General features: G+C 52.9%; 4 long non-coding RNA genes across 4 annotated transcripts; all 4 read right to left on the bottom strand.

Moving 5' to 3' along the window:
- Window positions 1–12193: 12193 nt before the first annotated feature.
- On the bottom strand, window positions 12194–12991 carry LOC135291193 (uncharacterized). Its single transcript, XR_010354057.1, has 3 exons — window positions 12919–12991; window positions 12733–12831; window positions 12194–12288 (listed from the first exon to the last, which is right to left on the bottom strand). It is a non-coding gene; the product is annotated as an uncharacterized LOC135291193 (long non-coding RNA).
- Window positions 12992–14346: 1355 nt separating this feature from the next.
- LOC135290340 (uncharacterized) lies at window positions 14347–15319 on the bottom strand. Its single transcript, XR_010353088.1, has 4 exons — window positions 15245–15319; window positions 15085–15156; window positions 14896–14997; window positions 14347–14445 (listed from the first exon to the last, which is right to left on the bottom strand). It is a non-coding gene; the product is annotated as an uncharacterized LOC135290340 (long non-coding RNA).
- An 862-nt stretch (window positions 15320–16181) lies between these two features.
- Window positions 16182–16613, bottom strand: LOC135290578 (uncharacterized). Its single transcript, XR_010353343.1, has 3 exons — window positions 16540–16613; window positions 16371–16451; window positions 16182–16283 (listed from the first exon to the last, which is right to left on the bottom strand). It is a non-coding gene; the product is annotated as an uncharacterized LOC135290578 (long non-coding RNA).
- A 2508-nt stretch (window positions 16614–19121) lies between these two features.
- Window positions 19122–19553, bottom strand: LOC135290339 (uncharacterized). The gene is made up of 3 exons (XR_010353087.1): window positions 19480–19553; window positions 19311–19391; window positions 19122–19223 (listed from the first exon to the last, which is right to left on the bottom strand). It is a non-coding gene; the product is annotated as an uncharacterized LOC135290339 (long non-coding RNA).
- Window positions 19554–21950: the final 2397 nt, after the last annotated feature.

Below are 21950 nucleotides of genomic sequence, written 5' to 3'. Positions count from 1 at the left end.
CGCCCGTGCCGTGCCAGTGCAGCGTGACCCGGCGGGGCAGCTCCGCCTCGGCGCCTCGCCACCGCCATCCCGGCATGGCGGCTGGCCCTGGGCCGCGGCAGCCCCGAGCCGCACGGGCCCGGGAGGGACTGCCGGAGGTCCCCGTCCCCTGCGTGCCTCAGCAGACACTCCAGCCCCACTGCGTGCAGCAGGAGGGACACAAAGCACCTGCACGCTTACGAGAGTCCACAGCCCATTCTACATGTGAAATGAGACCCCAGGACCCCGACATGTGCCTCAGGAGAGATCCCAGCACCCTGCACACCTTGGGAGAGATCCCAAACCCTCTACATGCCTCACACAGGATTCCAAATCCCTTGCATGACTTGAAGTGGACCCCATTGCCCTCCCTGCCTCAGAGGAAACCTAAAATATCCCTGGGTGTGTCACAAGGGGCCCCACCCCGTCGTGCACCTTACGGGGGACTCCAAAGCCCCCACGTGCCCTACAGGGAAGTCCAGGCCAGCTATGCCGAGTGTTTTGACCTGGAAATCAAGTCTGGTTGCACCTGGGTTGTTGTGTCTCTGGGGCTGCTCACCAGCCCTGTCGGACCCTGAGGCTACACAGCCCTTCCCTTCCCTTCCCTTCCCTTCCCTTCCCTTCCCTTCCCTTCCCTTCCCTTCCCTTCCCTTCCCTTCCCTTCCCTTCCCTTCCCTTCCCTTCCCTTCCCTTCCCTTCCCTTCCCTTCCCTTCCCTTCCCTTCCCTTCCCTTCCCTTCCCACCGCTGGTCACAGTGAAGCCATATGCAGAATAAATAGACTCCACTGTCGCCCTGGTTTTTAATGTTCTGTCCTGGATTAGGGTCACTCTGGGAGAAAACCTCCAAAGGGGCCCCCCAGAAAGCAACCCCACATGGCCCCTTCCCCCCAGCAGTTCGGGTAGGATTCCTTGCAGAGAAGTGGAAAGAACCTGTTTATTTGACAGGCAAAACACCCCCAGCACACAAAATGAACAATACCAGATGACAATGCTTTCACCCATCTGAAAAGGATGACAAATTCAGAAAGTCTTTCCTGGCAGTGGTGGCTCTGCTGTCGCTCCCTCCGGCGCTGGGGATAGCTGCTGCAGGCCACAGGATGCAAACTCTCGGTGTTTCCCAGGTCCCAGTCTGGAGCAGGTGTGAGTGGTTTCAAAAAGGGAAAGGAAAAACAGTCCAGGGAAAAATCTGTACTGCTTAGCTAAACTGACTAACAAGCAGAAGCCAAAAAGCAAAAGCAAAGCAGGAGCACAGCAGAAGCAAGAGCAAAGCAAGCAACAGCAAGCAAAGCAAAAAGCAAAAGCTGCATTATGAACTGAGCTGTCTGTGTGTCCTGCCAGCCGTGGGGGAGCAGGCTGATAACAAACCAAAACAAACCTTGCTCTTCAGGGCCAGTCGTGAAGGCACAGTACGTAATATCCAGCATTAACAGAACACACGATTGGGGATGCAAGCATCATAACCTCACCCTAGGACAAGTTTTTCTAAACCTTCTGATGTTTACATTCTTGTAACAAACTTTCTCACACACGTTATGCAAATAACGTATTGTTATGCATTCTTTTCTGCAGGAGGAGAAATTTGATGGACTGTTGGTTTGTCCAGTGTCATTGGAGAAGTGGCACTTTCACCCTCCAATCCACTCTCACTTTTGGAAATCTGTAAATGTTGGAGTCAGAAATTCAACTGCCCCCTTTTTTACCTTGGAGAGATGCGTGTCTGCGTTGTTACATTTCATGTCCTGTAGCGCCACTCCACAAACTGATGTAGTTATGAAGTGGGGATGCGTGTCAGGGCCTGGCACAGGTGAGATGGCTCTCGTGAAAACTTGTGCCCCGAGCCCTGGTCCGAGCCACATCTTTGTTCACAAACATGTTCCATATGCAATGCATTACACAATCTCTTCATGCACATTCAACCCCTGGCCCCGCCTGTCCTCCCCTCCCATGGCGATGAGATCCACGCCCTTCTGGGCACGCGTTGTTTCCTGTGGTGGTCACACTGGGGTCTTTGGTGGTCTCTGAGGCCGAAGGCTGTGGTCTTCCTCATGGCTGAACTTTTGAATTTTTCTCCTTTGTGCGTGCACTGTGGTCCCCTGGTGCTTATCTGAGTACGTCTGTTGGTTTGGATCAGCTTGGAGACAGAGGAGCTCCTTAGTCTAGCCTTCCTGCATTCCCTGGTCTTCTCCTGGTGTTATGAGTAAAAAAGTTATCTGTAGCTATGATATTTTATTAAAAATCCTTTCCTAGGATTTTTCCCCTCCTGAGGAGCTGAGGGCCCCAGGAAAGAAATGTAAACAATAACTATCTGCTGCTGTGGAATGCAACAGGTGCATCTTCCATTGGTCCATGTGGATTGGTTTCACTTGATGACCAATCACAGCCAACTGTGTTGAGCCTGTGAGCAGTCACAAGATTTTTGTTATGCATTCCATTCTATTCTTCTTCTTTGTAGCCTTCTGGTCATTTTTTCCTCTCTGTTCTTTTAGTATAGTTTTAATGTAGTATTTTAATAGAATATATAATAAATCAGCCTTCTGAAATGGAGTCAAGCCTCGTGTCTCCACACCTGGGGTGTTCGCCCCAACAAATTATCCATTTTTTTTAAGGCTGCAAAGTTAAACCGGTTGGGCCAGTTGTTGAGAGTTGAAGGGTTGACTATTTGTTGTTGATAGCTTCATGTTGCAATCACCTCTTGTTAATAGTTTTTCTTCAATTACCTGTTAATGGTTAGAAATCAAGCGCAGTTGTCCCCCTGCTGCTTCCCAGGAGCCTGCAGGTAGCAGGAGGAGGTGACATCAGAGCTAGTATGCAGATGAGAATGCATTTCACCAAATTTTGCAATTTTCCAGGAAAAAAACCCCTAAAACCAAGAAGCCAACATGGAATTATGAAACCTACGTAAGGTCTAAAGGTGAGGAACTTAATCCAGTACCTGCTAAGATCCTTTTTACTCCTCACCCTAACCTGAAAGGATGTCAGCTAGGAAGAGGACCTGGAATGTTAGACCAAAAAAGCGGAATTCCCACTACTCCCTCGAGGACGGAAGCCCCAGCTCTGCCTGCATACCAGCGGTCACAGCTGCATCATCCTCCTCCTCCGTGCCACTCCTGGGAGCAGCGGGAGTGCGGGCGACCTGTCGTTTCTCCCCAACCTGAGCTGAATTTTTTAAATAAAGGCATTAAAAAGGAGAAAGATCTCCTGCCCTATTTATTATGCTAGGGTCTCGTCCAGGAGATCCACACCTGAAGAGGACACCAGGACTGGGACGGCCGCCCGCCCTGGACCTGCAGGACAGCTGGCTCTCAGGATCAGAGAAGATCGGCTTGGGACAGTGACACGGAGCAGCGCCGGACTGGTGAGAGTATCCGGCGGCAGGAGGGGGAGGCGAGCGAGTGTGTGTGAGTGAGACGAGGGCCGGCAGCTCGGGCCCTCGAAGCGAGTGAGGACCCCTCAGTACCGCGGTTCCGCACCCCCGCCAGGGGGCCGGCCGGGAACAGGGGGAAGCGAGTGGAATTGGTGATTGAGGCGCCTCCAAAGGGGTAAAGAGGACCCCCCTCCGGGCGTGCGGAGGAAATAGTATGTGAGTGGCACGCATCCCAAAAACCCTGATACAGGTCCTAATGAAAGAAGTTACGCAATTTAGAAAATCAGGCAGTTTTGTTATTAAGTCCTGACGACGGAAGTCAAAGCACAAGGTCTGGCAGAGGAAGCCTATCCCGAGTTGTTTAAAGCTCTGGTAATGTAAGTCCTGACAGGGGGAAGTCAGGCAAACTAAAAATCAGGCCATACTTTTGTTTTAAGTCCTGACAAGGGACGTCAGGCAAATTCAGAAGTCCTGAGTAGGATTTGGGCAAGTCCAAAAGTCCTGTAGGCAAACAAAGTCCTGACGAAAAGGGTCAGGCATATTGGAGTTTCGGCAGAGGAGGCTGGGACTTCACAAATAGGATTTACTTTTGAGCTGCCTGTCAGTAGCAGAAGCACCTTTGTAATTTTTGAGGCCCGAAAAAATGGAAGGGTGTAATAGTAAGGAAAGTGGCCAGAGACTGGGGAATATAACTCCCCATATTCCCCTAGGTGAACTGTTAGAGAGATGGGACTCTATAGAGGCCACAGAGGGCTTAGATAAATTTAAGATGATTCACTACTGTTCAGAAGCGTGGCCAGAATTGGATGTGCAAGGTGGATGGCTCTGGTGTGGGACAAAAGACAAGTGGATGTGTCAACAGCTGAGTCAGTGTGTGACAGCTCGAGAGGATACTGATCCCCAGCAATTATTATATGTAGCTTGTTGGTTAAAGAGTGCTTTCGAGGATGAAGGAGTGCGAATTTGTAAGGTGCAGAGGACAAAAGAGGGGAATGAAGGAGGGGATGCTGGAATTAAAGAGATTAGTAAAAGGTGGCACCCCCTGGACTACTTGCCTCCTGATGCCCCTCCACCTTAGAACCCTCTCCTTTGGGCACCTCAAATAGCAGATCTGTCTCTTCCCCCGGCGGCCATGGGGGCCATTCCCTCACCACCCCCTTCGACTCCTTTAGCTGCTTCTGCACCCCCACTAGTGCCTCCTTCAGCTGCTGCACGCTCCACCCCTTCTCCAGCTCCACTTAACATGCACTCAAGCTCTTCTCCCCCTCCTACTGCTGTCCCTCCACCTCCTCCTAACTGGGAGACAAATGCCTCCTTACCTGGTAACCTCTTATCACCAGATACAGCTGTTGGCCTACAGCAGGTCCAGGTTAATGCTAATAGCCCTCAAATGAGGAATTTTGTGTCTGAAGATGGGCCACACTGCGGTACCCGATCCATGACCTCCAAGGTAGAGAGACTTTTTCCCCTTAGAGAAGTTCCTATGGGAGGAGTAGCAGGAGGTGTTGGTTTTGTGAATGCTCCTCTAACTGCTTCTGAGGTGAGAGGATTCAAGAGGGAGTTAGGGAATTTAGTTGAAGACCCTGTGGGTATTGCAAACCAAGTGGATCAATTCTTAGGTCTAAATATCTGCACTTGGGGGAAATGAATTCCATTCTAAATATATTATTTTCCCCAGAAGAGTTCCGAATTATTAGAGGTGCTAGCATAAGAATTTGGGACAAAGATAATCATCCAGGGCCCCAAGTGCCATCAGGTGCAGAAAAATTGCCACTAGTGGATCCCAATTGGAACCCTAATCAGGAGGAAGGAAGCAAGGAAGGCCATGATAGAGTACAGGTCTTTGATAATCAGGGGGAATCAGAGAATCAGTTCCCAATGCAACTAATACAAAATTAGCATTCAAGAGTGCACAAGAGAAGGATGAAACTCCTGCTACTTGGCTTAATTGCCTAAAGCAGAACTTCCAGTTGTACTCCAGAACAGACCCGGACACCAAGGAGGGTCAGGCGCTACTAAAGGTCCAATTTCTTACTACATCTTGGCCTGATAAACAGAGAAAACTGGAAAAGATTGAAGATTGGCCAGAGAAGGACATTAATGAGTTATTGAAAGAAGCATTGAAGGTATATTTAAGGAGGCAAGAAGAAAAAGCAAAGGCCAAGGCTAGTATCATGGTCGCTATAGCTAGAGGAAATGTGGGGGGCAAGCAACTCTATCCTACAATCCAAGGTAACAAAAGAGTGGGAGAGTCCACCACCAGGAGCAGGCAAGGAAACGCCAGTACCGTCAGGGACAGGAGGAATGGAGAGGCCTCAAGCCCCTTTGAGCGAAAGGCGCTGCTGGTACTGTGGAGCAACTGGACCCCCAAAACTGTTCAGCCTAAAGTTGTGAAACCGTGGCTAGCTGATCAGGAGAGCAAAGGAAGCAGCTTTAGAACCAGGGGATCCGGTAGAAGTTTTTAAAGCAGAAACCATGCCTGAGGAGGGAGGAAGATAAGAACCTATATTTAGCAAAAAAAAAAGTAAAGGCTATAAAAGATTTAAAGTTGCACCAAGGGCAGCGAGGGGAGTGGTTAAGATCAGATGGACGGGTGTTTCTAAACAAAGCACTTGCTGGGACAGTGCTAACAGGACCACATAATTTAACTCACTGAGGAGTCCAAGGACTATGTGATCATTTCCTAAGAAATAACTTGTGCATAAGTGTATATGACCTAGCAAAAGCAATTAGAAAAGGCTGTTTAATTTGCCAAAAAGTGAACCAGAAGGTTATGAAAAAGGTAGCAGCTGGAGGGAGGGAATTGACTCTCAGGCCTTTCCAGAGCATAGAGATGGATTTCACTAAGATGCCCCCAGAGTAAGGATAGAAGCATCTACTGGTTATAGTAGATCATCTCACCCATTGGGTAGAAGCCTTCCCGACAAAAAAGGAAACAGCCCAGGTTGTGGCAAGGGTAATCTTGGAGAACATCATCCCCAGATATGGAATGGTGAATACCATAGACTCAGACCGAGGTCCACATTTTGTGGCCCAAACATTGCAAAATATAATTGAAGTTTTAGGAATAAAATGGAGATTACATACTCCGTGGCACCCCCAGAGTTCTGGGAGGATGGAACGGATGAACAAAACTCTCAAAAATTAGTATTAACTAAACTGATCGAAGAAACAAAAATGAATTGGCTAAAGTGTTTGCCCCTAATGCTTTTGCGCATCAGAACAAGACCCCGGTCTGATATAGGGATTTCACCCTATGAAATGATGCTTGGACTGCCATTCTTGTTAACACCCTGTAGCACAGGAGACTATTTGGAAGAAGAAGCAGCTACCAGAAAATATTTAGAAGTCATTGGAAGAACCCTGGAAGGACTTAGAAAAAGAGGATACCTCCCCCAAACCTCCCCTCTTGACAGAAAAGCACGTAACATTAACCCAGGAGATTGGGTTTTGAAATAATCCTGCAATAGTAGACCATTAATGCCTAAATTTGAAGGCCCCTTTCAGGTACTCCTCATCGCTAATTCAGCTGTGCGGACCAGAGAAAAGGCTTGGACCCACATCACGAGAATTAAAGGACCAGTCCCACCCGCCAGCATTGGACAAGATTGGTCAGTGTTTCCCTCTGGTATTGGATCAGATTCCACACCACCCTCACCCCCTAACTCAGGACAGGATTCAGCCACATCAGGAGTTAATTCAGCTGAGTATACCATTGCGAAAGGACCAAAAGACTTAAAGTTGACACTCAAAAGGAAGAGCCAAAAAGACTGATGAACTGCATAAGAAAAGAGTTTAGAATCATAACATATCCTAAAGTGTTTTAAGAGATTTGTAAAAGTTAAAAATTGTTAATAGGTAATTCTGGTGAAGTCCTCCCAACTTAGTACCAAAGACTGAGGGTTAATCTTCTGCAGAGTACTCCCCTAAGAGAGACCAAATCAGTAAGGACAGATCAAGAGAGGTTTAACCAGGGAAGCAAATAGAAGAGACTCTAAAGAGCTTGGGAACTTCTCCTTAGTAAAATCCCCAAGAAGCAAGGCCGGGTGGGCAGGCTGTGCAAGATGACCCATACCGGACTCTTGGGAAGGGTAGTAATAATGGCTTTCATTGCTAGTGGTGCTCTGGGGAGCCCAAGAGAGCCGTGCAGTGAGTACTACCAACCCCTCTGTGAGGAAGAAGAAGTAAGTTCTTTGTTGAGAGTCCACACCAATTTAAGCTGTAATTGTGTTAACCTCTCCCAGTTGATCTTTTATCAAGAGAATGAGAAAATCTATTGGATGGCCCGGAACACCGCCACCTCTAGGCAGCAACTCCTGGCAGAGCACCCTGTAGAAGAGGCCTGGTGGTACTTTGAACATGATGCTACTGAAGCAAGCCTGGTAAATCTGGTCAGAGGAAAAGAAATAGTAAAAGCAAGAAGAGAACAAGACCATTTAGCAACACCCCCAAGTAAAAATCTAATAAGAGAAGAATGTATGTTAAGGAAAGGAAGGGGTACAGTACGCCAGTAGGAAGAATGGCTTGTAAAAGGTATTTAGCAGTAAAAGACTCTGCTACGCGGTGGATCCCAAGAGATCCAAATAGAATTTGGCCTGTTAAGAAAAAAGAGAACAAGTGCATTTACAATAAAACATATAGACTTTATGAGTATGATAAAAAAGAGATAAACCTCTTTTGGAGAATGAAAGAAATTTCTAAATATTGGGAGGGCCCAACAGAAACTAATCATACATTTCGGGAGACCCCTAAACACCTGTTTTGGATCTATGCTACTACAGCATCCACTAAATTGCCAAGAGACTGGTCTGGCAGTTGCATCATTAGGATTATAAAACAAGCTTTCTTTATATTACCCAAAGAATCTGGATCAAGTTGAACAGTTCCTATATACAGCGATTTAAGAAAAACCAAATGGAAGAAGCAATATATAGTAAACAAAATTATGAAGCTACAAGCAGTATTAGAGATAATATCTAATCAGACGGCATTAGCTCTTAATCATATTAATGACCAACTCACCTAAACCAAAACAGTAATTTATCAAATCAAATTAGTTGTAGCAGTCGTTTGAAGCATCTTAAACGAAATAAGAAAACTAGCATATGTAAGAAATCAAGAAAGGACTCCTGCACTGGATTCCACTTGTGGGATAACCCATGGACTTTCAAAAGAGGTTGGAAAACTAAAGCCTTCTTCACAGTGTGTACACATGTTAGTTTGCTCTTCTTATTTCCCTGCTTATTTAAAATAGTGACATCTGCCGTACAGAATAACCTACGGATCTCTAAAGAAATTAACCTGAAAAAAACCAAAAAAAGGAATGAAATTGAGTAACTATGATCACCAAAGTGCTCAGGAATTTTATAATCAATATAAAAATTATAAGAAATTCTATGCTAATGAGCCAAAAATTGCAAGTTGATGCAAGCTTAAGCTTCAGCCTGATCAAAGAAAAAAAGGGGGGACTGTTATGTGTAAAAAAGTTGTCCTTTTTTTTAAGGCTGCAAAGTTAAACAGGTAGGGCCAGTTGTTGTGAGTTGAAGTTTTGACTGTTTCTTGTTGGTAGCTTCACATTGCAATCACCTCTTGTTAATAGTTTTTCTTCAATTACCTGTTAATGGTTAGAAATCAAGCGCAATTGTCCCCCTGCTGATTCACCTGAGCCTGCAGGTAGCAGGGTGGGGGGGATGACACCAGAGCTAGTATGCAGATGAGAATGCATTTCACCAAATTTTGCAATTTTCCAGGAAAAAAACCCTAAAAACAATGAGCCAACATGGAACTAAGAAACCTAAGTAATGTCCAAAGGTGAGGAACTTAATCCAGTATCTGCTAAGATCCTTTTTACTTTTCACCCTAACCTGAAAGGATGTCAGCTAGGAAGAGGACCTGGAATGTTAGACCAAAAAAGTGGAATTCCCACTACTCCCTCGAGGACGGAAGCCCCAGCTCTGCCTGCATACCAGCGGTCACAGCTGCATCATCCTCCTCCTCCGTGCCACTCTTGGGAGCAGTGGGGTGCGGGTGACCTGTCGTTTCTCCCCAACCTGAGCTGAATGTTTTTAATAAAGGCATTAAAAAGGAGAAAGATCTCCTGCCCTATTTATTACGCTGGTATTGTCCTTCATAGCAAGAAGCTTCAGAAATTTGCATTTTCCTATGCCCTTTGTACCATGGCAGAGGTTTCTTAAGTAAAAGGTTAAAATTCAACACATAATTCTACAATTTAAAATTTAAATGCTTAGTCCATATTGCTAACTTAATTGAACCCCCCAAAACCTCCATTTCAACAGCAGCCCCTGCCTGGCTTCTGCCTGCCCACACCGTGGGCATCCACGGCTCCTCCTGGGCATGGAGCTCAGTCAGTGCTGGTGCTGGGTGGGCTTTGCTGCTGCTGCCACCTGGACACTGGGGTGACCGCTTGTCCTGGGTTGCAGTGTAAAGATGTATTCTAATGCCATCCTGAAGAGCTGCTGAAACCAGGAGGGGCATGGTTTCTTCCTTATCTCCTGTTAATGGGCCCATCAATGTCTTGCCACATGACTCAGAGATAACTCCCTCCCAGAGCCATTTCTGTTTCATGGCTAATCAAGGACCCACAGCATGAGGCAGAATGATATCAGCCCACTGTGAGATGCTCTGCCCATGGGGGAGGAGCTAAGCATCCCCAGCTGGATATAATCTGGGTTTTGGGACACAACAAGCAGTCTCTCCACTGGATTCCCAGAGGAACCGCCGCCCTTACCCACTGCTTTTCCAGAGGATGAGAGCTACCAGATTGTTTTGACAGGATCACCACTTCCACAAGTCCATTTCATCTGGACTGCTACCACCACCCTAACTAGCAGGGTGTCAGGCTGTATTCTGACCCTGTCAGTGGTTTTTCTTTTGTATTATTGCATGTATTTTAGTTTTTTTTCCCGTTTCCTAATAAATTGTATTTCTGACTTGGAGCCTCTCACTGGTTTTGCTTTCAAACTAGGACACAAATCCATCTCTTTATTTCAACACAGGAATGGGCCATTGCCTACCCTGCAAGCGGGAGTTGGAGGAGGGGGGAGGGTGGGGTGGGGTGGGGTGGGGTGGGGTGGGGTGTCACCTTCAGTATTGCCTAGAGGGCAAGGCCAGGGGGCTCAGGGGCAGGGGAAGGGATGTGTTGGTCTGAGGAGGTGCTGGAAGGTGCTGGGCTGGTCCTGGGGTCCCTAGCGGAACTCGGGTTGGCTGGGATGGGACAGACTGAGATAAAAAAAGGAATGAAGGCAGCTTGGGGAGGCCAATGGGGAGAGCAGGTGGCAGTAGGATCTACGGGGCAATAAGAGGCTTCCTTGTCGACGGTTGTTCTGGGGTCCTCTTCACAGAACACTTGAGAGGGCTGTCCAGGCTGTTCCTGCTGCTGGAGAAGCTGCTCACGCTGTCTGGGTGTGAGGTGCAGCCACCGTCTTCCAACTCCTGTCCCGAGGTGCTCCTGTGCAGAGAGGAGGTGGCTGAGGCCCCAGCTGCCAGTGGCACACAGGGACCCTCGTGCACAGCAGGGCCCAGGGCTGGCAAGGCTCCCCAGCACGGCTGGAGCTGCTGGCACAGCTGGGCCCCACTGGACAGCTGCCCCTCAAGGCCCCGGCCAGCAGGGCACGGCTCTGGGCAGGGTCCCTGGCCAGGAGCGGGCCCCAGAGCGCCTCTGCCTTTCAAGGGCAATCTCGGCCCTGCTCTTTCTCCTCCCCACCTCCCTCTGCCTCTGCCCCGTGCCCCTGGGGCTGCTCTTGGCCAGGCAGCCTCAGTGGGAGCCAGCTCTGGCTGCAGCCCCAGCGGGGCCCCCAGGACAAGGCCCAGCAATTGAGAGGCCAATGGAAGCACTGGGCAGCAGCAGAACCCTCAGCAGAGTTATTTGGACAATCATGGACTGGCCACAACCCCACTGCAGTCTCAATGGGAATGTTCCCTGACCAGTTTACACTTTCAAAAGAAGCTGTTTGAGGGGGAGAGCAACAAAACACTCACTGTTTTCTCTTCCAGGAATACCCGATTCCAAAGCAGCCCAACATGAAGACAAGCTCCAAAGAAAGCACGCCTCCCAGTAACCCTAGCCAGCAGACTGTTCCCTGACAGAAACCCCTTCCGAGGCCATCCTGGGCATCGGTAACAGGTCTTGTGGTGCCGGCTGCATCTGTGGGAGCGATGGGGAGCGTGAGCCCGTGCTGTGCTGCACTGCTGAGCTGGCAGCACGGTGGATACGGGCAGGACGTTCTCTGTTTCCCCCAGAGCTGGGGCCTGCAGGCACCTTGCCGGCCCTTGGCACAGGCTGTGCCAGCCAAGAAAGCCCAGCAGGCCGGGAGGAGAGCCCGGGGGCAGCGCAGCTGCTTGGGCAGTGGCTGCTGCCAGGGACACGGGCCAAAGCCAACCCTGAGCAGCCAATGCCAGCCCTGGCCCTCCCTGCCCCGTGACAGCACCCCCAGCCCCAGGGGACAGGCTCAGGCCCTGTCAGGACCCAGCGCAGCCCCTGCCCAGTCGGGAGCCAGGGCTGGCTCTGGCCCTGGGCTGGCGGCAGGGCTCCCGCTCGGGGCTGCTCCTGTGCCTTGGGCCTCTGGGCACTCAGGGCCAGCTCCGCAGCAGCTGCAGCGCCAGGGACGTTGCTGCACCAGTCCCGTTTCCCCGGGGCTCTGAACCAGCTCCAGAGGCCTGGAAGCCCAGGCGCCTCCAGCTTTGGCTGCTGCTGGGCCGGGCAAGGGCAGGCCCTGGGGGAAGAGCTGCTGCCACACAGCCCCGGCCAGGGCTGAGCCCAGCACAGCAATTACCTGCTGTGCCTGTGCCCGTGTCTGGCATCGCCTTCCTTCCCGCAGCAGGGGCTGCCAATGAGCCACTGCTTCTCCCTGAGTGTTCCTCCTCCTGAACAGCCTTTTGGTCCATCACTTGAAAAAGGAAAAAAGGGACAACTGGATCAAATGGAAATATTCCCCACTGGGGAGGTGGCACCTTCAGGAGGCAATGCTTGTCTAAGTCACAGGTAAAGATCAGGAAAAAGCCCAGGTAATTGGGGCTGGGCCAGTGCGCTCCCTTGTGCAAACAGCTGCACCGCCTGATCTTCTCAGAGACTGGGAAATGGCAGGGGATCTCAGGCCCACAGTACAGTTGGGGCACCCTGTCAGCTAATGCCAAATTCCATCCTGCAGAGGCTGGTGAGGAATTGCAGCCAGGCCAGGCTGGGAAACAGCCCTGCAGGATGTGAAAGCAGCAGCAGGGCAGCGAGGCTGCCATGGATCCCTTCACGCTGTGCCGGGCACGGCGTGTCCAGATGTGCAGCCAAAGCCCCCGGCTGCTGAGTCCCAGGGGAAGCATGAAGGAAAGGCACCCACCTTGTCCTCCGGGTGCTTCCTTCTGTGTTTGTCTCAGGAATTCATCTGAGTCATGAGACTTTTTGGCTGCAGTATCTTGGGTCTTTCCTGTCGGAGGACCTTAAGAGAAAGTAGTTCCATTTCCCAGGAATGGATCCCACAAAAGCGGGGCTCAGCCTGTGGGGTCAGCAGGGACACACTACTCACCCCTGCCATGGGAGCTGGGTTGGGGCCAAGCATCCAGCCCTGGAGCTGGAGAAGTCCTCCCTGCAGACACACCTGTAACTCAACAGCCACAGAAGCTTCTGCCATCTCTGCTGATCTGCACGGGCACCACTGAGCCGCAGCAGCGGTGAGGGGATCGTGCAGGGCGCGGGCACACACGTGCATGGTTCTGTGCTGGCACCTGCAGCGCTGCCTCCCTGGCCCAGCTTTGGGCTCTGAGCTGGCAGCTCTCCGAGGGGAAAGGCCTTGACCTACCCTCAGCATCTCCCAGAGCCTCAGTCCTGGATGTGGGCCCTTCACCGGCAGGTTCAGCTGCAAAGAAAGGCAGGACAGAAGAGCTCCTGTGGCACTGCAGGAGATCCTCAGGCTGCCCACAAGGCTCAGCCCCGGGGCACAGCCCTGGGCCCGGCCCCTTCCCTCTCTGCTCTTCTCTGTGACTGCACAGAGCACACGGAAGGACACACTGGCACAGCACACGGGAGGAAGATTGAAAGCTAAATGCTCCTTCCTCCCACTGACAGTGATCCTGTTGGATCCCTCAGGGATCCAGAAGGGAGCAGGAAAAGATTCTCAGAATCCTTCAGCCCTTACATAATGTTAAGGGAAATGCTTTATAAATGAGCTTTTGTTGCATTGATCCTGATTATTCACTCAGGAAAGGCAGAATGAAAACTTGCCTCCAGCATCCTCCAGGAACTTCAAACCATCCTTCATCAGGACTTCCTGAAAACCCATGTCACGATTCCAGTCTAAAAAGGAGCAGAGATCAGAACCATATCTGTGGCATTCTGGGATCCCCTAATGCTACAGGGAAAAAGGCATTGCAAGGGGGTCGGGTAAGGCTATGGGACCCAGATGGGAATGGACATGGCCAAAGGTGCACAGGGGCCTGGGGAGCTCTGGGCTGGCTCCTGATCACTCTCCACACTCTTTCCCTGCCCTCAGCAACATCCCTGGGAGGGGTGACTGGAGTAGCCCAGGGCCCTGGGGCTCTCTCCCTCAAACTCACAGAAAATCCTCCCTAAAGCCCTGGGGCAAACTGCAGCAGGCATTGCCACAGCTATCCCTCCCTCCTACACTCCCTCCTGCCCTCCTTCTGCTGGGACAGCTCCCAGATCCCAAGGGCAAACAGCCAGGCTCTCTCAGGACACACTGGAGCCTTGCTCTCCCCCTCTGTCCTTTCCCCACCATGGGCACCCCATGCAGTCACTGCCAGGTTTCAGGACATGTCTCCCAAGGAGGGACCCCAGCAGGACTGCTCAGGACCCGAGTGCCCTGAGCCTGCTCGGGATAATTCCCCTGGGCTGTGCCGCTCTAGTCCAGGCTGTGCCCGCACTGCCAAGCAGCAGAGAGGGCAGCTCAAGCCTCAGCAGGGCTCAGGCCCAGAGGCACAGCAATTACCTCCTGTGTCTGTGCCTGGCATGGCCTCCCTTCCTGCAGCAGAGGCTGGCACAGAACCACTGCTTCCTCCGGGAAATGCTTCCTTCTGCACAGGCTCTCCTTTGATTTCTGGAGAATGGAAAAGAGACAGCTGGATCAGATGGAAACATTCCTCACTGGGAATGGGGAAGGTGAGGCATCACTTGTGAAAAGAATGGATAAGGATCAGAAAACACCCAGGATTTTGGGACAACCCAAGGCTGCTTCCTTCCTCAAACAGCCCCAACATCTGATCTGCCTGGACATCAGGAAATTGCAGGGGATCTGAGGGTGGGCATGGCCTGTGGTGCAATTGGGGCTGCCTGTCAGCTGATGCCAAATGCCTTCCTGCAGAGGCTGGGCAGAAGCTGCAGCCAGGCCAGGCTGGGAAACAGCCCTGCAGGGCGTGAAAGCAGCAGCGGGGCAGCGAGGCTGCCATGGATCCCTTCCCGCTGTGCCGGGCACGGCGTGTCCAGATGTGCAGCCAAAGTCTTCCCCGGCTGCTGAGTCCCAGGGGCAGCATGAGGGAAATGCACCCACCTTGTCTTCTCTGCAGACATTCCTTCAGCATTTGCCACATGATTTCTAATGGGTCCTGGAATTTCTTGCCGGCCAAGTCTTTGGTTTCTCCTGTCGTAGGACCTTAAGAGAAAGTAGTTCCATTTCCCAGGAATGGACCCCACAAAAGCAGGGCTCAGCCTGAGGGGTCAGCAGGGACACACTACTCACCCCTGCCATAGGAGCTGGGCTTTTGTGCAGCATCCAGGGTAGGAGTTGGTGAAGTCGTCCCTGCAGACACATCTGTAACACAACAGCCACAGAAGCTTCTGTCACCTGGTCCTGACCAGTCAGTCAAACATTTCGCCTTGGTGGGACAGTGAGAACATACCTGCAGAATGCTCGGAGGGCTTCACAACTTCAGAGCGCCAGGCTAATGCAGAATCATTCCCAGCATCCCAGTCTGGAAGCAAACCAAGATGAGAACTGTTTCCATTGTGTGCTAGGGCTGGCTCTGGCCCTGGGCTGGCGGCAGGGCTCCCGCTCGGGGCTGCTCCTGTGCCTTGGGCCTCTGGGCACTCAGGGCCAGCTCCGCAGCAGCTGCAGCGCCAGGGACGTTGCTGCACCAGTCCCGTTTCCCCGGGGCTCTGAACCAGCTCCAGAGGCCTGGAAGCCGAGGCACCTCCAGCTTTGGCTGCTGCTGGGCCGGGCAAGGGCAGGCCCTGGGGGAAGAGCTGCTGCCACACAGCCCCGGCCAGGGCTGAGCCCGGCACAGCAATTACCTGCTGTGCCTGTGCCCGTGTCTGGCATCGCCTTCCTTCCTGCAGCTGGGGCTCGCACCGAAGATGGAGTGCTTCCTTCAGGAAATGCCAACTTCCACTGAAGCATTATGTCCATCTCTTGACAAAGGAAGGGAGACAGCTGCATCAGATGGAGCTGTTCCCCACTTGGGCGGTGGCATCAGAGGTAATATTTGTGAAATTTATGGAGCAGGAAAATGGCCAGATTACAGTGGCATGATGTGAGCACTTCCACCTCCAAACAGACACCCTTTTCCTAATCTGCAGGGCTGGATATAGTGGGGGATCTCAGGGTGTGTTACAGTTTGGGCTGCCTGTCAGCTGATGCCAAATGCCTTCCGGCAGAGGCTGGGCAGAAGCTGCAGCCAGGCCAGGCTGGGAAACAGCCCTGCAGGATGTGAAAGCAGCAGCGGGGCAGCGAGGCTGCCATGGATCCCTTCCCGCTGTGCCAGGCATGGCGTGTCCAGATGTGCAGCCAAAGCCCCTGGCTGCTGAGTCCCAGGGGAAGCATGAGAGAAATGCACCCACCTTCTCTTGTCTGCAGGGGTGCCTTCAGCTCTTGCCTAATCTGTTTGGATGGTTGCAGGGACATCTTATCTGTTGTATCTTGGACTTTCCCTGTTGGAGTACCTTAGAGAAAAATATTTCCAATTCCCAGGAATGGATCCTACAAAAGCAAGGCTCAGCCTCTGAGGTCAGCAGGGACACACTACTCACCACTGTGATGGGAGCTGGGCTTGCGTATAGCATCCAAGGTAGGAGCTGGAGAAGCTGGAGAAGTCCTCCCTGTAGATACATCTGTAACACAACAGCCACAGAAGCTTCTGTCACCTGGTTCCTGCCCGCTTGTCTACAATTCTTCCTTGGTGGCACACTGAGAACATACCTGCAGGAGGCTCCAAGGGCTTCAAAACTTTATTCATCCAAGCTGATGGAGAAGCCTTCCCAGCAACTTCATCTAGAATGGAGCAGAGATGAGAACACTTTCCAGGGTGTGCTGGGATCCCGTTTTGCCACAGGAAACTGGGCACTGCAAGGGGGTCGGCTAAGGCCGTGGGAGCCAGATGTGAATAGACATGGCCAAAGGTGCACAGGGGCCTGGGGAGCTCTGGGCTGGCTCCTGGTCACTCTCCACACCCTTTCCCTGCCCTCAGCAACATCCCAGGGAGGAGTGGCTGGAGCAGCACAGGGCCCTGGGGCTCTCTCCCTCAGACACAGAGGAAATCCTCCCTAAAGCCCTGGGGCAAACTGCAGCAGGCAGTGCCACAGCTATGCCTCCCTACCTCCCTCTGTCCCTCCTGCCCTCCTTCTGTGGGGACACCCCCCAGATCCCAAGGGCAACAAGCCAGGCCCTCTCAGGACACACTGGAGCCTTGCTCTCCCCCTCTGTCCTTTCCCCACCGTGGGCACCCCGTGCAGTCGCTGCCAGGTTTCAGGACATGTCTCCCAAAGAGGGACCCCAGCAGGACTGCTCAGGACCCGAGTGCCCTGAGCCTGCTCGGGATAATTCCCCTGGGCTGTGCCGCTCTAGTCCAGGCTGTGCCCGCACTGCCAAGCAGCAGAGAGGGCAGCTCAAGCCTCAGCAGGGCTCAGGCCCAGAGGCACAGCAATTACCTCCTGTGTCTGTGCCTGGCATGGCCTCCCTTCCTGCAGCCGAGGCTGGCACAGAACCACTGCTTCCTCTGGGAAATGCTTCCTTCTGCACAGGCTCTCCTTTCATTTCTGGAAAATGGAAAAGAGACAGCTGGATCAGATGGAAACATTCCTGACTGGGAATGGGGAAGGGGACAATTTCAGGAGGCATCACTTGTGAAAGGAATGGATAAGGATCAGAAAACACCCAGGATTTTGGGACAACCCAAGGCTGCTTCCTTCCCCAAAGAGCCCCAACATCTGATCTGCCTGGACACCAGGAAGTGCAGGGGATCTGAGGGTGGGCATGTCCGGTGGTCCAGTTTGGGCTGTCTGTCAGCTGATGCCAAATGCCTTCCTGCAGAGGCTGGGCAGAAGCTGCAGCCAGGCCAGGCTGGGAAACAGCCCTGCAGGGCGTGAAAGCAGCAGCGGGGCAGCGAGGCTGCCATGGATCCCTTCCCGCTGTGCCAGGCACGGCGTGTCTAGATGTGCAGCCAAAGTCTTCCCCAGCTGCTGAGACCCAGGGGAAGAATGAGGGAAATGCACCCACCTTGTCTTCTCTGCAGACGTTCCTTCAGCATTTGCCACATGATTACTAATGGGTCCTGGAATTTCTTGCCTGCCATGTCTTTGGTTTCTCCTGTCGGAGGACCTTAAGAGAAAGTAGTTCCATTTCCCAGGAATGGATCCCACAAAAGCAGGGCTCAGCCTGAGGGGTCAGCAGGGACACACTACTCACCCCTGCCATAGGAGCTGGGCTTTTGTGCAACATCCAGGGTAGGAGTTGGTGAAGTCGTCCCTGCAGACACATCTGTAACACAACAGCCACAGAAGCTTCTGTCACCTGGTCCTGACCAGTCAGTCAAACATTTCGCCTTGGTGGGACAGTGAGAACATACCTGCAGAATGCTCGGAGGGCTTCACAACTTCAGAGCGCCAGGCTAATGCAGAATCATTCCCAGCATCCCAGTCTGGAAGCAAACCAAGATGAGAACTGTTTCCATTGTGTGCTAGGGCTGGCTCTGGCCCTGGGCTGGCGGCAGGGCTCCCGCTCGGGGCTGCTCCTGTGCCTTGGGCCTCTGGGCACTCAGGGCCAGCTCCGCAGCAGCTGCAGCGCCAGGGACGTTGCTGCACCAGTCCCGTTTCCCCGGGGCTCTGAACCAGCTCCAGAGGCCTGGAAGCCGAGGCACCTCCAGCTTTGGCTGCTGCTGGGCCGGGCAAGGGCAGGCCCTGGGGGAAGAGCTGCTGCCACACAGCCCCGGCCAGGGCTGAGCCCGGCACAGCAATTACCTGCTGTGCCTGTGCCCGTGTCTGGCATCGCCTTCCTTCCTGCAGCTGGGGCTCGCACCGAAGATGGAGTGCTTCCTTCAGGAAATGCCAACTTCCACTGAAGCATTATGTCCATCTCTTGACAAAGGAAGGGAGACAGCTGCATCAGATGGAGCTGTTCCCCACTTGGGCGGTGGCATCAGAGGTAATATTTGTGAAATTTATGGAGCAGGAAAATGGCCAGATTACAGTGGCATGATGTGAGCACTTCCACCTCCAAACAGACACCCTTTTCCTAATCTGCAGGGCTGGATATAGTGGGGGATCTCAGGGTGTGTTACAGTTTGGGCTGCCTGTCAGCTGATGCCAAATGCCTTCCGGCAGAGGCTGGGCAGAAGCTGCAGCCAGGCCAGGCTGGGAAACAGCCCTGCAGGATGTGAAAGCAGCAGCGGGGCAGCGAGGCTGCCATGGATCCCTTCCCGCTGTGCCAGGCATGGCGTGTCCAGATGTGCAGCCAAAGCCCCTGGCTGCTGAGTCCCAGGGGAAGCATGAGAGAAATGCACCCACCTTCTCTTGTCTGCAGGGGTGCCTTCAGCTCTTGCCTAATCTGTTTGGATGGTTGCAGGGACATCTTATCTGTTGTATCTTGGACTTTCCCTGTTGGAGTACCTTAGAGAAAAATATTTCCAATTCCCAGGAATGGATCCTACAAAAGCAAGGCTCAGCCTCTGAGGTCAGCAGGGACACACTACTCACCACTGTGATGGGAGCTGGGCTTGCGTATAGCATCCAAGGTAGGAGCTGGAGAAGCTGGAGAAGTCCTCCCTGTAGATACATCTGTAACACAACAGCCACAGAAGCTTCTGTCACCTGGTTCCTGCCCGCTTGTCTACAATTCTTCCTTGGTGGCACACTGAGAACATACCTGCAGGAGGCTCCAAGGGCTTCAAAACTTTATTCATCCAAGCTGATGGAGAAGCCTTCCCAGCAACTTCATCTAGAATGGAGCACAGATGAGAACACTTTCCAGGGTGTGCTGGGATCCCGTTTTGCCACAGGAAACTGGGCACTGCAAGGGGGTCGGCTAAGGCCGTGGGAGCCAGATGTGAATAGACATGGCCAAAGGTGCACAGGGGCCTGGGGAGCTCTGGGCTGGCTCCTGGTCACTCTCCACACCCTTTCCCTGCCCTCAGCAACATCCCAGGGAGGAGTGGCTGGAGCAGCACAGGGCCCTGGGGCTCTCTCCCTCAGACACAGAGGAAATCCTCCCTAAAGCCCTGGGGCAAACTGCAGCAGGCAGTGCCACAGCTATGCCTCCCTACCTCCCTCTGTCCCTCCTGCCCTCCTTCTGTGGGGACACCCCCCAGATCCCAAGGGCAACAAGCCAGGCCCTCTCAGGACACACTGGAGCCTTGCTCTCCCCCTCTGTCCTTTCCCCACCGTGGGCACCCCGTGCAGTCGCTGCCAGGTTTCAGGACATGTCTCCCAAGGAGGGACCCCAGCAGGACTGCTCAGGACCCGAGTGCCCTGAGCCTGCTCGGGATAATTCCCCTGGGCTGTGCCGCTCTAGTCCAGGCTGTGCCCGCACTGCCAAGCAGCAGAGAGGGCAGCTCAAGCCTCAGCAGGGCTCAGGCCCAGAGGCACAGCAATTACCTCCTGTGTCTGTGCCTGGCATGGCCTCCCTTCCTGCAGCCGAGGCTGGCACAGAACCACTGCTTCCTCTGGGAAATGCTTCCTTCTGCACAGGCTCTCCTTTCATTTCTGGAAAATGGAAAAGAGACAGCTGGATCAGATGGAAACATTCCTGACTGGGAATGGGGAAGGGGACAATTTCAGGAGGCATCACTTGTGAAAGGAATGGATAAGGATCAGAAAACACCCAGGATTTTGGGACAACCCAAGGCTGCTTCCTTCCCCAAAGAGCCCCAACATCTGATCTGCCTGGACACCAGGAAGTGCAGGGGATCTGAGGGTGGGCATGTCCGGTGGTCCAGTTTGGGCTGTCTGTCAGCTGATGCCAAATGCCTTCCTGCAGAGGCTGGGCAGAAGCTGCAGCCAGGCCAGGCTGGGAAACAGCCCTGCAGGGCGTGAAAGCAGCAGCGGGGCAGCGAGGCTGCCATGGATCCCTTCCCGCTGTGCCAGGCACGGCGTGTCTAGATGTGCAGCCAAAGTCTTCCCCAGCTGCTGAGACCCAGGGGAAGAATGAGGGAAATGCACCCACCTTGTCTTCTCTGCAGACGTTCCTTCAGCATTTGCCACATGATTACTAATGGGTCCTGGAATTTCTTGCCTGCCATGTCTTTGGTTTCTCCTGTCGGAGGACCTTAAGAGAAAGTAGTTCCATTTCCCAGGAATGGATCCCACAAAAGCAGGGCTCAGCCTGTGGGGTCAGCAGGGACACACTACTCACCCCTGCCATGGGAGCTGGGTTGGGGCCAAGCATCCAGCCCTGGAGCTGGAGAAGTCCTCCCTGCAGACACACCTGTAACTCAACAGCCACAGAAGCTTCTGCCATCTCTGCTGATCTGCACGGGCACCACTGAGCCGCAGCAGCGGTGAGGGGATCGTGCAGGGCGAGGGCACACACGTGCATGGTTCTGTGCTGGCACCTGCAGCGCTGCCTCCCTGGCCCAGCTTTGGGCTCTGAGCTGGCAGCTCTCCCAGGGGAAAGGCCTTGACCTACCCTCAGCATCTCCCAGAGCCTCAGTCCTGGATGTGGGACCTTCACCGGCAGGTTCAGCTGCAAAGAAAGGCAGGACAGAAGAGCTCCTGTGGCACTGCAGGAGATCCTCAGGCTGCCCACAAGGCTCAGCCCCGGGGCACAGCCCTGGGCCCGGCCCCTTCCCTCTCTGCTCTTCTCTGTGACTGCACAGAGCACACGGAAGGACACACTGGCACAGCACACGGGAGGAAGATTGAAAGCTAAATGCTCCTTCCTCCCACTGACAGTGATCCTGTGGGAGCCCGCAGGCCTCCAGAAGGGAGCAGGGCAAGGTTTCCAGATTCTTTTAATCTTAAGATTTTGTTAAGGGAAATGGTTTATAAGTGAGCTTCTGTTGCACTGACCCTTATTATTCACTAAGGAAAGGCAGAATGAAAACTTGCCTCCAGCATCCTCCAGGAACTTCAAACCATCATTCATCAGGACTTCCTGAAAACCCATGTCACGATTCCAGGCTAGAAGGGAGCAGAGACCACCACCATTTCCATGGTGTGCTGGGATCCCCTTCTGCCACAGGGAACTGGGCAATGCAGGGGTGTTGGGTAAGGCTGTGGGAGCCAGATGTGAATGGACATGGCCAAAGCTGCACAGGGGCCTGGGGAGCTCTGGGCTGGCTCCTGCTCACTCTCCAACTTCTTTGCAGGCCCTTTGCAACATCTCTGGAGGGGTGGCTG

The sequence above is a fragment of the Passer domesticus genome, chromosome Z (genome assembly GCF_036417665.1).
Source record: "Passer domesticus isolate bPasDom1 chromosome Z, bPasDom1.hap1, whole genome shotgun sequence".
NCBI lineage: Eukaryota > Metazoa > Chordata > Aves > Passeriformes > Passeridae > Passer > Passer domesticus.
The sequence above is the reverse complement of the archived record's forward strand: the minus strand, read 5'-3'. Positions and strand labels throughout refer to the sequence as shown.